We start from the raw sequence: 13,677 nt of genomic DNA on the forward strand, positions 1-13,677 counted from the left end.
AATCTGTGCCCCAATTACCTTCTTAAAGTGAAGATACTGTTTTACCTGTCTGCAGCAAAGGAAGCTTCATGCTGCTTGACACAGAGGTAAGTTTGGTGGTGAAGGTGTGTCAATTTAAGTTATTTTTCTAGCTTAATGGAAAGCTCAAAATTTAAAGCGAAATTCTTCCCCAGAGAATTAAAAACATTTTGGTTTGGCTGCTTTATCTCTAGTTCCAGATAATCTCTCCCTCTTCAACGAGCTCCTTCCCAGCAGTGGGAATGAAATACGAGCAACAAGAAAAAAAGCAAAATAAGAAGTCAAAAAGTCTCTTTGGAGCCAGTGCTGGTAATAGAAAATTTTAAGTGCCTCATTCATTTCTCCTCCCAACTGTTCCACTCCTAACACCATCGGTAGTTGTTTGAGGAAAGCCCCTCAGTGTTTTCACTACATATTTCCTGTAAACACTCAACACAGCACAACACACTTTCTTTTTCCTATCAATATTTCAACGTGGGCTTCCTTAGAAAAAGACCTTCTGTGCCAAGCAGTCCTCCCCCACAACAGGGTGCTTGGAAACACATTACTGGAAACAACGCTGCTCCTTCCAGTGGCACCTCAGTGATGAGCAGAACAACTCCGGTGGTCGTCCCCAGAGGTATCTATGCCAGCTGGCCATTAAGCTCCTATCAACAGCTGGGTCTTTGGGTATGGCCACAGCCACAGAGGACTTTGCTTTAGCAGGACACAAGCCCAAGCCCACTCACAGAGTGATTTAGGAGGAAGCATAAAGCTAAGCCAGCTCAGCGCTTCCTTCCCTCCACGTGGTTGTGGTGCAGAGCTGCTCCTCAAGCCCAGGAGGACCTGGAGGCGTTTTAGAAAACCTTCATCTAGAAGCTCCGTAGAGCAAATGCTCTTTTCTACGTCTGCTCCACGCAGCACTCTCAAGGCGGCCACGTTTCTGCACTGAACTGTCCTTGCCTGGGTAGATTTTCAAATCCAGAATTTTTATGTTCTTAGGTCCACTACAAGTTTGGGGTTTTTCCTCCCCTCTCTGATCTTATTCCCACACAGGCTCCCCAGGCGAGGCAGCAGAGTTCTGCTCTCCCTTCACATCCATGGGCAGAGCCAGCTCCTCTCCCAGCTCCCAGTTTGAGGGGTAGCTCCGGACTGGGCGCAGGGAGCACCTTCAAGGATGCCTTGGGGCTGCAGAAAATGCTCAGTCCCCCTTTTGCTTTCTGAGGGTGAAGCCTCGGGTTTGCCTCCTGCTTTCAGGTGGATGGGTAAAGCAGGAAAACCAGGCAAGCCCTTGCCACACGGGGAAGGGAGAGGGACATTCCGCTTAGTTTGAACTTGAAAAAAATCTGTGATTTTGAATCGAGTCAAAAAAATCAGAAACGAAGTTGAGGGCTCAATTTCAAAGTACACACCAAAACAAGCCATCCCCTTTTATCCAAGTGCAAGAGAGAAAACTATTCAACAGCCTGTAAATCCGCAGAGAACACACACTAATTGTACAGATACATTTTTTTTTCCTTAGATGAAGACTGTATAACATCAAACCACGAACAAAGCTTTCCCTCTGCTCCCCACTGACTGCACCCGAGACGGCGCAGACACGGGCTCCGGGCAGCACATAGGACTCCAGAGAAGATGATGCTTGAAGACAAGGAGATTTACTCCTTCAAGAATTCATTACATACCACTCCCCTCTCCCCTTTGCTCTCCCAAAGAAAAGTATCTGCTAACAAAATTTATCTCTAGCATCAGAGGAGCAGCAGGATTCCTGCCCTTAGGCAAAGAAAGAAAGATCAGAACGGGATTTCTGTGCAAACATGAACCCAATCCCAACTTCCCTCGCACGAGAGCAGCCCCGTCTTCTGAGGCAGGCAGTTAAATATTGAAGGAGAGGCATGCAGCAGCTCCGATTATGTGGAACAAAAATTAATTGAGGGTATAAGTCTCCGATTCGGCTCTCCATTTATTTCTTCCACAGCACATTAGATGTGAGTGGGGGTTGCGATGCAGACACCTGCAGGGAAAGCAGCCCGACCCATCTGTGACAGTGATATTACCTCTTTTTATTTGTTTTTCTGGTTAAAGCTTCCGTTTTTTATCAGCCCTGCAACAGACAGAGGCGTGGAGTCTTCCAAATCTGCATCCCCCTTCCTGACATTTTAAACTAGGCATTTGGAGGTCTGTTATTTGAAAAAAAGACAACAGTTTTTCCCCGAAACAGGCTTTAAAATAAGACATGGGAAAAAAAAAAAAGTTAATTCCCAACAGAATCTCAGAAACACCATTGCAAGAGCCCACACCCTTCCCTTAAGATACAAATTAAAGCCCTACTCGCCCGCAGCCCAGTCTTTTTAACAGAAATCCTTCCATTGTTTAACACCACTTACACACATTTTGGTCCACGTTAACAAAAAAAAAAAAAAATCTTGGGAACAGCCCTATTCTGGCACAGCAACAAGCTAGATAAGAGCCTGGATTTTCCATTTCAGCTCCGAGGCACCTCGAGCCATGCCACCGTGGGATGTTTCAGTGGCAGGGCTTTTGCTGGCTCTCAGCTCTTGATGGGGACGTGCCTTTCCCAGGGGATGCCCACTCTCCCTGTCACCTCTCTGTGAAGCCCCTCCAGTGATGGGGATGGTGGGCATCCCACTGCCCCCATACAGCATACAGCCCATGGCTGTGCCTTTCTGCAGCAGGCTGGGGGACACAGCATCCTCCCAGGGAGTTACCATTTGATGGGACTTCGGTCCTCTATTTTCAATTTTTTCTGGATTCTTGGCCACCAGAAGAGAGCCCTGCCTTTCTCTTCTCTTTCCAAGGCAAAGGCGTGATTCTGGCAGCTTTATGGTACCACAGTGACAATGCCAGCAGCCAAGGAAGCCACCACAACCACAACCAGGTGGGAGGAAGGGACAACCCATGTTGGGTTGATGCTGCAAGATGATGCTGACACGCAGGAGAAGACTCATCTCTGCACATCCATACTGGAGTTTGCTATACCAACATTGACATCAAGAGACAACTACTTCCAAGCTGGACACCTAGACCAGAGCACAGAGCAATCCAAGGTCAGGTCCAAAGGGATGCACCAGCTTGTGCAGAAAGTAGGAGGGGTCCCCAGACCACAGGAGCAAATACCGTGTAGCCCTGCTAGCACCAGGCATTTGTCCCTGGCCATGGGACAGATGCCACCAGCTGGGCACAACCACCCAGGTGCCAGAGCCAAATATGCCAAACAGCTTGTCACGGCATGAAGAGAGGTTCTGGGAGACTGGTAAGAAGTGCTGCTCTCAGGATGATGTGATGCTTTACGGTGGGCTCGAATACGACTGCCAGGATTTGAAAGTGCCTGCTACACACCCGACAGGAGGAATATTGATTCTGTGGGAGATTTAAGAGAGGATGCTCTTCCCAACTATCTGATTTATCCATTTTAAATAGCAGTTGTATTTAATTATTGCTAACAAAATGCTTTCAACTCTAATGCTTACGGACACTATTGAGGACTTCTATAACCATTCCAGTAATCCTCAAATGACCTTAACTGAATAACACAAAAAGGTGCCCTCTGACCCATCCTGCATCCGTCGAGGAGCTCGTACATCTATTCAGGATGATGTTGCCCACCTGCCTCTGCTGTGGGGGAACCAGCAGGGTGGGGGGACCAGCAGGGTGCCCATGGGCTCTGCTGGGAGAGTAAAGAGGTGAGACTTGAGGGAAAATGGATTATCCATGCTACAGTGCAAGATGTTTTGCTCCATATGGCTCAGACATCTGGATTTGTTGTCTAAGGCACTGCCCTTTGGTGAACTCCGCGATGACTTACTTATTCCATGCAAAGCCACACACAGGCTCCACTCCAAAAAATTCATCCTCCTGCCCACCTAACCTCTGCAGGGCAAGGTCAGCCACCAGCATGGAAGAAGGGGATGCTGAGGCTGCTGAACTGACACGAGCAGACCTCCAGCACAGCGGGACAGGCTTCCCTGCAACACCCCCACAAGCAGCATCCTATAGTTTCTGTAGGTACCAGCACCAGCCCATTCACAACAGCAGCACCACCAGACCATCGAGACCCCTTCCCCTGGAAGCCTGCAGGAGCGTTACAAACGCACCTTCTCGAAAGTCAAACCGTGATACTTCAAGAGGACAAAGGCTCCTTAAAATGCAGATCAGCAGAAATCCTGCATGGGAGCAGGATGGGCTGAGGAAAAGCATCTCCACCAGCAGCCCCACCGCCGCCTCTCGCTCCCACCTCTGCCCAAGCGTGGCTCCAGAGTGACCTGCCCTCGCTAGGATGCAAACCACCAGAGCCAGGCAAAAGGTTTTGCTGGCAAAATGCTACCAGAACGTTAGCACAGCTTTCTGCAGTGCCAACAGCACCAGTTTCAGTCTTAAATCAGGCACTTGGAGCAGCTTGCCACTGCCTTGCTTGCGAGGCAGATTTTATGTTTCTAAAGTACCTTATTTTTAGGCGCAGTTACCAACCCGCGCGTCACCACACATGCCCTACTTTCTATGTTTTCTGCATCTCCTCTTGGCCACAGCCAGAGATGGTACCTTGGCTTGACTTGCTGCTCTCACAATCCACTTGCTCTGACATTCAATTTCATCAAATATTTACCACTTCTTCGTTTGAAAACAGGATTTTGGATACTTCAGGCTAACTTGACTGTGAACATGGTGCCAGAATTGCTGGTCCTGCTCTTCTCCTCGTCAGTCTAGTTCTTACTTCGCTCCTGCCATTTCTTGGACTAGAAGCACCAGGGCTTGCTGCCACAGGCCAAGGAGAACCTTGTCCACCCATGAGCACAAGGTTAAGCCATCCTTCTCTGCTGTCTCTACACGGAGATGTAAACAGCCAGACCTGCCCAGGGGAGAGACTCTTCCCAAAGATATCAAGATTTAAGGGCCAGAGCTCAGCTGGGAAGAATGGCTGCTCTTAAGGGAGACTTTCTGGAGAGCTTCCTGGACATAAGTACCCAGCCTGCCATTCCGTATGGGCCTCGGCTGAATGCTTGTTCTGAGAAGCAGTTTTATTTAGATGGCAGAAAAATCAGTGTTCTGGTGGTGAAAGTCAAATTCAGGTCGCAGGGGCACGTTAAAGCCAGAAATCTGACCTGAACCTGCAGGTGGTGGAGATAGTCCTCCTGCATCCCGCTGGCAGATCTGTAACACAGCTCCCACCAGCTGCTTTGGTGGGTCAAGCATGTCAGCAAGCAAAGCCCACCCAGCATAAAGCCCCTCTTAATTTCACATACCAGATGAACTCTTGCTCAAGACCTCAGAAATAAAAAGCCAAGCCCTACACAAATCCCCAAATCTCAGCTTAGCACCATCAAGTAGAGAAAACGATGGTGGGTATCACTAGACACTTCACATGGGGCTCACATCTTCCTTGGGTTTTCTCCTCTGATGTGTATTTGACCTTTGAGCTTCTTGGGCAAGTGATTAAGCAGAATTTGGGCCTGTAAAAAGCTACAAATATCCAATATTGGCATTTGGAGCTGCTGTAGCAGTGCCTCATACTTGGAATTGTCCCATACAGATCATTAGAGGTGCCATCACCATACCATCAAGTCACATGGAGCAGTTGGGAAAAAATTAAGGCAACTGGCACCAATGAGCAAAGCTGTGGATCTCCAGCCTTCCATCCCAGGCTGTCCCCTCTCTGCTCTTCCAGAAATACCCAACCTGCATCTCCTGTCCCTTCCAGCTCAAGGGCAAAGCCTCAAGACGCAGGGTGCCGGGCAGACCCTCACCTACAGAGCAGAGGCAAGAGCTAATGAGCAGACTCACAAGGGAGGTCTCTTGGCAACCCGGGGTGAGAGCAAAGGAGGGGAAAATTGCTGCCAGCTTGTTTGTGTGCACTTAGGGTGGCATTTCCAACCCTGTAATTGTTGCATAATGAATTTAGCAATGGAGTTCAAGAGCTATGATTCATTCAGGCCAAAAAGACATGAGTCAGCCCCCGAAGAATCATGAGATGTTAAAATTATATACATTTAACTTGAGCTTGACAAATCCAAAGGAGCAGTGTAACAGCAGAGTGTCTCAGCACAACTCAAAACACCGTGCAAACATCCCCACTCCTCCTCCCAGCTGGGGCAAGGCCAGAGCAGCCCCAGAGCAGCGCCCAGGGCAGATGCTGCAAATCATTGACGCCTGTCACCTCTGCCCAGCTCAGGTTATCGGCCCCCCAGCTCAAAAATAGGCACCTGATGCTGCCTCCTACCTAGTGCTCCCACCCAGAGTCAATCATAGAATGGTTAGGGTTGGAAGGGTCCTCAAAGATAATCCAGTTCCCGCCCCCTGCCATGGGCAGGGACACCTCCCACCAGACCAGGTTGCTCCAAGCCCCATCCAGCCTGGCCTTGAACCCCTCCAGGGATGAGGCAGCCACAGCTTCTCTACGCAACCTGTTCCAGTGTCTCACCACCCTCATAGTAAAAAATTTCTTCCTGAGATCTAATCTGAATCTTTTTTCTTCCAATTTAAAACTGTTTCCCCTTGTCCTATCACTACACTTCCTGGCAAAGAGTCCCTCCCCAGCTCTTCTATAGGCACCCTTCAGGTATTGAAAGGCCACTATAAGGTCTCCCCGGAGCCTTCTCTTCTCCAGGCTGAACAATCCCAGCTCCCTCAGCCTGTCTTCATAGGAGAGGTGCTCCAGCCCTCTGATCATCTTGGTGGCCCTCCGCTGCACCTGTTCCAGCCGGTCCATGTCCTTTCTGTGTTGAGGACTCCAAAGCTGGACACAGTGCTCCAGGTGGGGTCTCATGAGTGCAGAGTAGAGGGGCAGAATCACCTCCCGAGACCTGCTGGCCACGCTTCTCCTGATGCAGCCCAGGACACACCAGAAAGGTGATAAGGTCCCATCCAGCTTAAGAGAAGATCTTTGGGCCATCTTGCTGTGGACCTGTGTGGAGACGAGCGCTCGGGATGCTCGTTTCACTGCGTGCGACCGGCACAAAAGCAGGCAGAGGACAGGGCAGAGCAGAGGGGGCTGTGGGGAGCTACAGGGTGTCCCAAAAACCACAGAGGTGGGGGTGGGAAAGGAGCGCAGGTGTCTGCAGCGGAATGAGCCAGAAACAGGGCAGATTTATTACAGAAAAGGATTCCAAGGTTCAGGAGCACGTGCGGGTGGCCGGGAGGAGATGCAGAGAAGACCTTGGGAAAAAAAGATGTTTCCCCAGCTCTGTTGGGTCATCTTGATTAAGTCATGCCCTGTATTCTATGCTTATAGAGCTTGCATATATGGAAAGGAAAGTTATTTTGAAACAAGATAGGGTGCAAATTCAAAGCAGAACAACTATTCTGGGTTAACTCCCCAGGTAGCTTCTTATTCTAGGGTGGCAATACCTTTTTCTAGTTTAATTTACTTTAAAAATAGATTAGGCCAATGGTTCTGATCTGCAAGGCCATGGTAGATGGCCTGCTGCTTTTAGAGCATCCTTAATTAGGGCCTGGATATGGGGACACGGAGGGCTCCAGGATGCGGGGCTGTCAGCCCAAATTTGGAAACATTATGCTGACCTAAACCAGGAGGGAACCAGCCGCCTGCAGGAGGGTCTGCTCGGAAGGGCTGGGGCAGGACCTGCTGCCCAGCAGCTGCCCCTGTGGCACACGGGGACACCTTGGCCGGGGGGACAGCCCGTGCCACCCCCCCTGCCAGCCATAAACCCAACAGCACGAGGATGAAACCCACAGCCCGCCCTTCGCACGCAACCAAAAGGCGCCTTATAAAGCCATTTTTGTTTGAGGTTCATTTGAATTTACCATTTATCAGGCTCCCATTTAGCCTCATTAATCACAGCCTATCACGCTCTTTCAAATGCAAACACTGAAGAGGACCCAGCAACCCCACTTCTCCGCTTATCCTTCTCCTGCTGGAATTACGGAAGGCTACGAAGCAGGAATGCCAACCCACCTGTCTCCTGCTTTTCAACCGCTTCCCATGGGATGCAATCAGCTGACTATTCTGGAAAAAACCCACACGGATCTCTTTCCCCGCCAGCCAGCAGCCTTCAAGGGTAGCAAACCCCGTGCTGTGTGGGGGAAAGCACATCCCCGTGGAGGTGGAGGGGAGAGGGAGACAGGCAGCTCCGGCAGCTCCAGTACCCACACACGGATGCTGGCTCCGGGAGAGGGGACAGCCAAGCCACCTTTGTCAAAGGCTTTGTGTTTCCTACCCGGAGATCTCTCAGCTCACCTAAATCCACATCAAACTATACAGCGTTTATTTGCTTTGTGTGGGTATTAAGGCTTAGCCTTCCTCAAGCTATTCATTTTTCTTCCTCGGTGCCTGCGTGGCTGTTAACCCCGGTAGTGACACACCTCTGTGAGAGCTGCAAGGAAAAGATCCATCAGGAAGAACCGCGTTACTCTGAAAGCACCATTTCCCCAGCGAGCAGAGGTGCCCAGGGGTGCCACCAAGTTCCAACTTGGTCGGGCATCACCAGCTCTCTCCAATGAATGCTTTCCTGCTTCACCGTGAGACTCGGTGGGCAGCGTTCACCCCTCTCACCTCCCTTCCCTACCAAAGTTTGACAATTTTATCTGCTGCCCTTTGTCTGTTTGCTCCAGCCAAGCACAGTGCTACCCCCTCCACCCCCAAAGTGGGAACGATCCTGATTTCAGAGGGGAAGGTGCAGCCGGTGATGCACATCCAGGATCACCAGTCCCTCATGCCCCACGTCGAGCAGGACCTGGCGTAGGAGCCGGCTTTGGCTTACTCAGAGCTGGAGCCTGATTGCTCCTGGGCACCACGGCTCCCTGTGCCTCCATCCCCACCCAGGCTCTGCTGCCCGTCCAGCAGGGTCACCTTCAAAAAAGAAAATAATTTTAAAATAGTCAATATTTAGACTCCAGAGTCTTTAGTCTGGAGAAGAGAAGGCTGAGGGGAGACCTTATCAATGCCTATAAGAACCTAAAGGGTGGTTTGAAGGAGGAGGGAGCCAGACTCTTTTCAGCGGTTGCCAGTGAGAGGACGAGGGGTAACAGGCATAAGCTGGAACATGGGAGGTTCTACTCAAATATGAGAAAAAACTACTTCACAGTGAGGGTGACAGAGCCCTGGAACAGGCTGCCCAGGGAGGGGGTGGAGTCCCCTTCTCTGGAGATTTTCAAGACCCACCTGGATGCTCCTGAGTAACATGCTCTGACAAGCTCTAGGCAATCCTGCTTCAGCAGGGGAGTTGGACTAGATGATCTCTATGGTCCCTTCCAACTCTAAAAATTCAGTGAAATTCAGTGAAATTTCGCATCTATTTATCTACCTAAAGAAAAACCCCATCGGAGAGCAAAGGTGAGAGTCTAGGGATGAACATTCTCCATCCAGGAGCACTTTGGCAGGCGGCACAGCCGGTGCCGGCCGGCAGCAGCGCGGGCAGAACGGTGCTGCCGAGATGAATGAGCCAGGGAGCACGCGGCAAGGAGATGAGGAGAGAGAAGCAGATTAATAGAAGACGACAGATTTCTAGTAAGATTGCGATAAGCCTCTTTAAACTTCCCTAAAGGATGAGCCAGCTGGCAAGGCTGTCCTCGGAGGTGGCGTAACTCGACTAACAGCCTTGCAAAAAGCCACCAGCTGACCCCTTTCACACATCCCCACTGCTCCCGGAGCAAGGAGGGCTGAACCTGCAGAGCCTGGATGTTTCCACACCGGCACTCACCTGCAATCACAGCCCTCAATTAGTTTCAGCAAGCAAACGAGCAGCGAGGTCGGGCTGACCGTGAGCACCACCAGAGCGCACCGTCCCGCTGCCCGTCCCCACCAGCCCTACAGCGCCTTGGGTTGTCCACACCGGGGCTAATCCTGGCCCGCCTTCCCATGAAGGTGCCAGGCACAGCTGGGGAGAGGCACATCGTCCCCAAAAAGGGGTTTGCCAAAGCCGGGTGGAGAATGGCTGGAGAGCAGCCCTGAGAAGGACTTGGAAATGCTTATGGACGAGAAGCTCACCATGAGCCGGCAGTGCGCGCTGGCAGCCCAGGGAGCAAACCATGTCCTGGGCTGCATCAGGAGAAGTGTGGCCAGCAGGTCTCGGGAGGTGATTCTGCCCCTCTGCTCTGCACTCGTGAGACCCCACCTGGAGCACTGTGTCCAGCTTTGGAGTCCTCAACACAGAAAGGACATGGACCGGCTGGAACAGGTGCAGCGGAGGGCCACCAAGATGATCAGAGGGCTGGAGCACCTCTCCTATGAAGACAGGCTGAGGGAGCTGGGATTGTCCAGCCTGGAGAAGAGAAGGCTCCGGGGAGACCTTATAGCGGCCTTTCAATACCTGAAGGGTGCCTATAGAAGAGCTGGGGAGGGACTCTTTGCCAGGAAGGGTAATGATAGGACAAGGGGAAATGGTTTTAAATTGGAAGAAAAAAGATTCAGATTAGATCTCAGGAAGAAATTTTTTACTATGAGGGCGGTGAGACACTGGAACAGGTTGCCCAGAGAAGCTGTGGCTGCCCCATCCCTGGAGGGGTTCAAGGCCAGGCTGGATGTGGCCTTGAGCAACCTGGTCTGGTGGGAGGTGTCCCTGCCCAGGGCAGGGGGGTTGGAACTGGATGATCTTTGAGGTCCCTTCCAACCCAAACCATTCTATGTGTCTATGATCCCTGCGATGAGCAGGGGGTCCTTCCTCGGCTCAGCTCTGCTGGGATCCCCGGCGGAGCCAAATCCTCCAAAAACATTTCACCCCCATGAGCAGTTTCAGCCTCTGTGGAGGAAGAGGAGGGGGATGTCCACAGGGGAAGGCAAGCTTGACATGGTAAAGTTTTTATGCTTTCCTTTTTAAAGGGATGACACCTTCCAAACCTGCTGAAGGAGGAGTGTGTGCCATGCATAGGTATGGCTGCCCAAAAGAGCTCTCCCAAAAGAGCCCCCTTCCCAGCACCACAACACAACCCCAGGAGTGTTTGAAACTGGAGACATCACCTGGGGCAGCAGAGGGTTTCAGGATGAAGAACAGCATCAGTCAGCTTGTTTGATATCAGGCAAGTTTTTCTTCTTAGGCCAATTAGCTGATGATCTAATTTGCCCACTAAGGTCACTGAATCATCATTTAGCAGTTTCAAAGGAGACAAGAGGAACCACCGGCCGATTTCCCCCCTCGGGCTCCACGAGTGATTCAAAGTGGAGTTAATGATGGGGGTTCATAAGTGTCTGGCAGAGGATTCGAGAGGGCAATTTGTCACCCCAAAAGAGACGGACCTCTTTCACACCAAAGCAGCTAGGCCTGTGAAGATGCAGGGCCTCATTTGGCCATCTTACTTTACAAACATTAAATACCCAAGAGCTGCCAATCTCCATGAGTCGGACATGGGTAGAAGCAGAAAGGAGAAGCAGACCCAAGAACAGCTTAAGAAAGGCCACGGTTAAAACCCACCTTGTCACCAGCAAGCAAGAGAGCTTTCTAAGGATGGGGATAAGAAAGGAGTAACATCCCCAGGAGACTTTTAGCACAAACCCTGCGTTTCTGCGAATTTATATAAGAGACACCCCCTCATCTACAAAAGCTTCATTATTTGTCAACCTCAGGCCCCATAACCAGTAAACACTGGTTGATGTTTTTCTTCTTACTGGATGAAATGTGCCTAGAGGCAACAGGCATTTTATAAATTATTAAACCAAGGGAAAATAAGGTTCCAACAAAGTGGCTGCAGAAGCACCAAGGGGCTGGTACAATTGGTACCAGCACACTCACACAGAGGCGTTTCTCCTGCAACGACGGACTCAACAAGAAGACATTGTTAGACAGGGGCAGCCTGGACACGTGGTCTCGATGGCAAGAAGAAAACGCCGTATCTCTGCATTTCATCACATCCACCACAGATAGCTGAGCTTCAACACTTTAAGCCCTATATTGCCTATGAAAAAGTCATTTATGTTTTCCAGTCAGAAGGAAAATAAGCAATTTGTTTTTAAACCTCATGAGAGATCTCAGGACATGAAGCAAAACCCAGAGAAATAATGTAATAAGAGTATTTTCAATATCATCTACAGTTTTTGCCCCAACCCAGAGCGCAGAGATCAAACAAGGAAGGGAAAAACATAACTGAAAAAGCGTTCTACATATTCAGGATTTAATGCTTTACGTCTTTCACATGGAACACAATCCCCCGCCAGACTAAATTCGGTTCCAGCCAGAAAAACCCCTTCTGCCATAACAGCACCTGGCCCTGCCATGTGTGAAAAGGCAGTTAACAGGAACGGCAGGGCTCGGGACACCCGGGTCAAGGAAGGTTGGGTCAAGGTGACGGCGAGGGCAGCCCAGGCAGCCGCTTCTCCCGAGGTTCCCCGAGCGTTTCTCAGGGAACACAAGAGGGCTCAAACCATGAGGGATTTCCCCCCCCTCCCCCTCCAGTTTGGGAAGCCCTCTGTTTTCCTCGACAATTTGAGAAGCCACTTTTTCTGCTGCTCCACTGTAGCTTGAAGTATCCTCCTCCTCCTCCTCGAGCAGTTATCGCAGTGTAGAAAAGACCTTTTCACAATAAGCAAGATAAACATGAACTTGTTGGCTTGTCAGAGTCAACTGAAAGGACCTCTACCACCTCAGACACCTCAGAGCTGGAGAAGGGGCTGAAGTTCAGGCTGAAGTTCGCCTGGAGGAGACTCTCTCCGAAAAAGACCTTCATCTCACACCAAAGCCAGCCCTTGCAATCCTGATGCCATTTCAGGCATTACGGTTGCTTATATTTACGCGACCTCCGGTATTTCTCCCCCCCCACCCCAAATCATGCCAAAAAGGGAGAAGATTTCTAAATGCCATCAGGAAAACCCCTCCAGGAGCACACAACAGCCTCTCACATCTCCAGCACCTTGGGTCCCTCACGATGACCCACACCACCATTCTCCCCCCCCACCCCAATCATGCCAAAAAGGGAGAGGATTTCCAAATGCCATCAGGAAAACCCCTCCAGGAGGACACACCAGCCTCTCACATCTCCAGCACCTTGGGTCCCTCACGATGACCCACACCACCGACGCGTAATGCCCATCAATGGGAAGTTAAAACCGCCTTCAAGGGCTAATTGCGTCCTCATCCTTAGATGCCCCCAAGCCGAGATGAGCCAAATTTCCTGAAGGACTCACCGGTTGCCCGATGCCACCGGGGGGGTGGGGGGAAGGCAGGGGGACTACCTGATTCCGGTTGACTCTCTCCAGCCTGGAGTTCCCCAAAAGTCCGCGGGCGTGATTGCGGCTGCTGCCCTGGAGGGGACGGGGACCCCTCTTCTTCCCCCCGCGGAGCCTTCCCGCGCCCCGCGGAAGGGGGACACACCGAGACAGACACACACAACCGGGATCATCCCCCCCCTCCCCGGGGTGGGGAAGGAGAAGGGGGAACCCCACCGCGGCTCCCGCAGCATCATCCCCTCCCCCTTCTTTCCCCCTTCCCTCCGCACTCACCCGCGGTAGCTCCGCACAGGCGCAGCGGGCCCGTTCAACCGAGCTTCACCCCCGCCGCCGCCCCGGCCGGCAGCGGCGCCGCGCAACCCCGGTCCCCGCCCGCCTCCGGCTCCGGCTTCAGCTCCGCCCGGAGGTGGAGCCGCGGAAGGGGGCGCGGCCGCGGAAGGGGGCGCGGAGTCGGAGCGACGTAGCCCCGGCCCCTGCCGGCAGGTGGAAAGGCGCGGAGCATCCTCCCGGGATGCCGCGGAGCATCCCCCTTTCCCGCGGTATGGGGAGGG

At 51.7% G+C, this 13,677-nt stretch overlaps 1 protein-coding gene across 1 annotated transcript in view; it reads right to left on the bottom strand.

The window, feature by feature from the left end:
* Nucleotides 1-13,458, bottom strand: part of PPP1R16B (protein phosphatase 1 regulatory subunit 16B) — a 71,795-nt gene extending 58,337 nt beyond the window's left edge. Inside the window, exon 1 of the mRNA XM_014941219.1 lies at nt 13,400-13,458. The gene's annotated coding sequence lies outside the window, so the exon portion shown is untranslated. The remainder of the gene's footprint in view (nt 1-13,399) is intronic.
* Between the last annotated feature and the right edge of the window lie 219 nt (nt 13,459-13,677).

The sequence above is a fragment of the Calidris pugnax genome, unplaced genomic scaffold (genome assembly GCF_001431845.1).
Source record: "Calidris pugnax isolate Ruff unplaced genomic scaffold, ASM143184v1 scaffold55, whole genome shotgun sequence".
Taxonomy (NCBI): domain Eukaryota; kingdom Metazoa; phylum Chordata; class Aves; order Charadriiformes; family Scolopacidae; genus Calidris; species Calidris pugnax.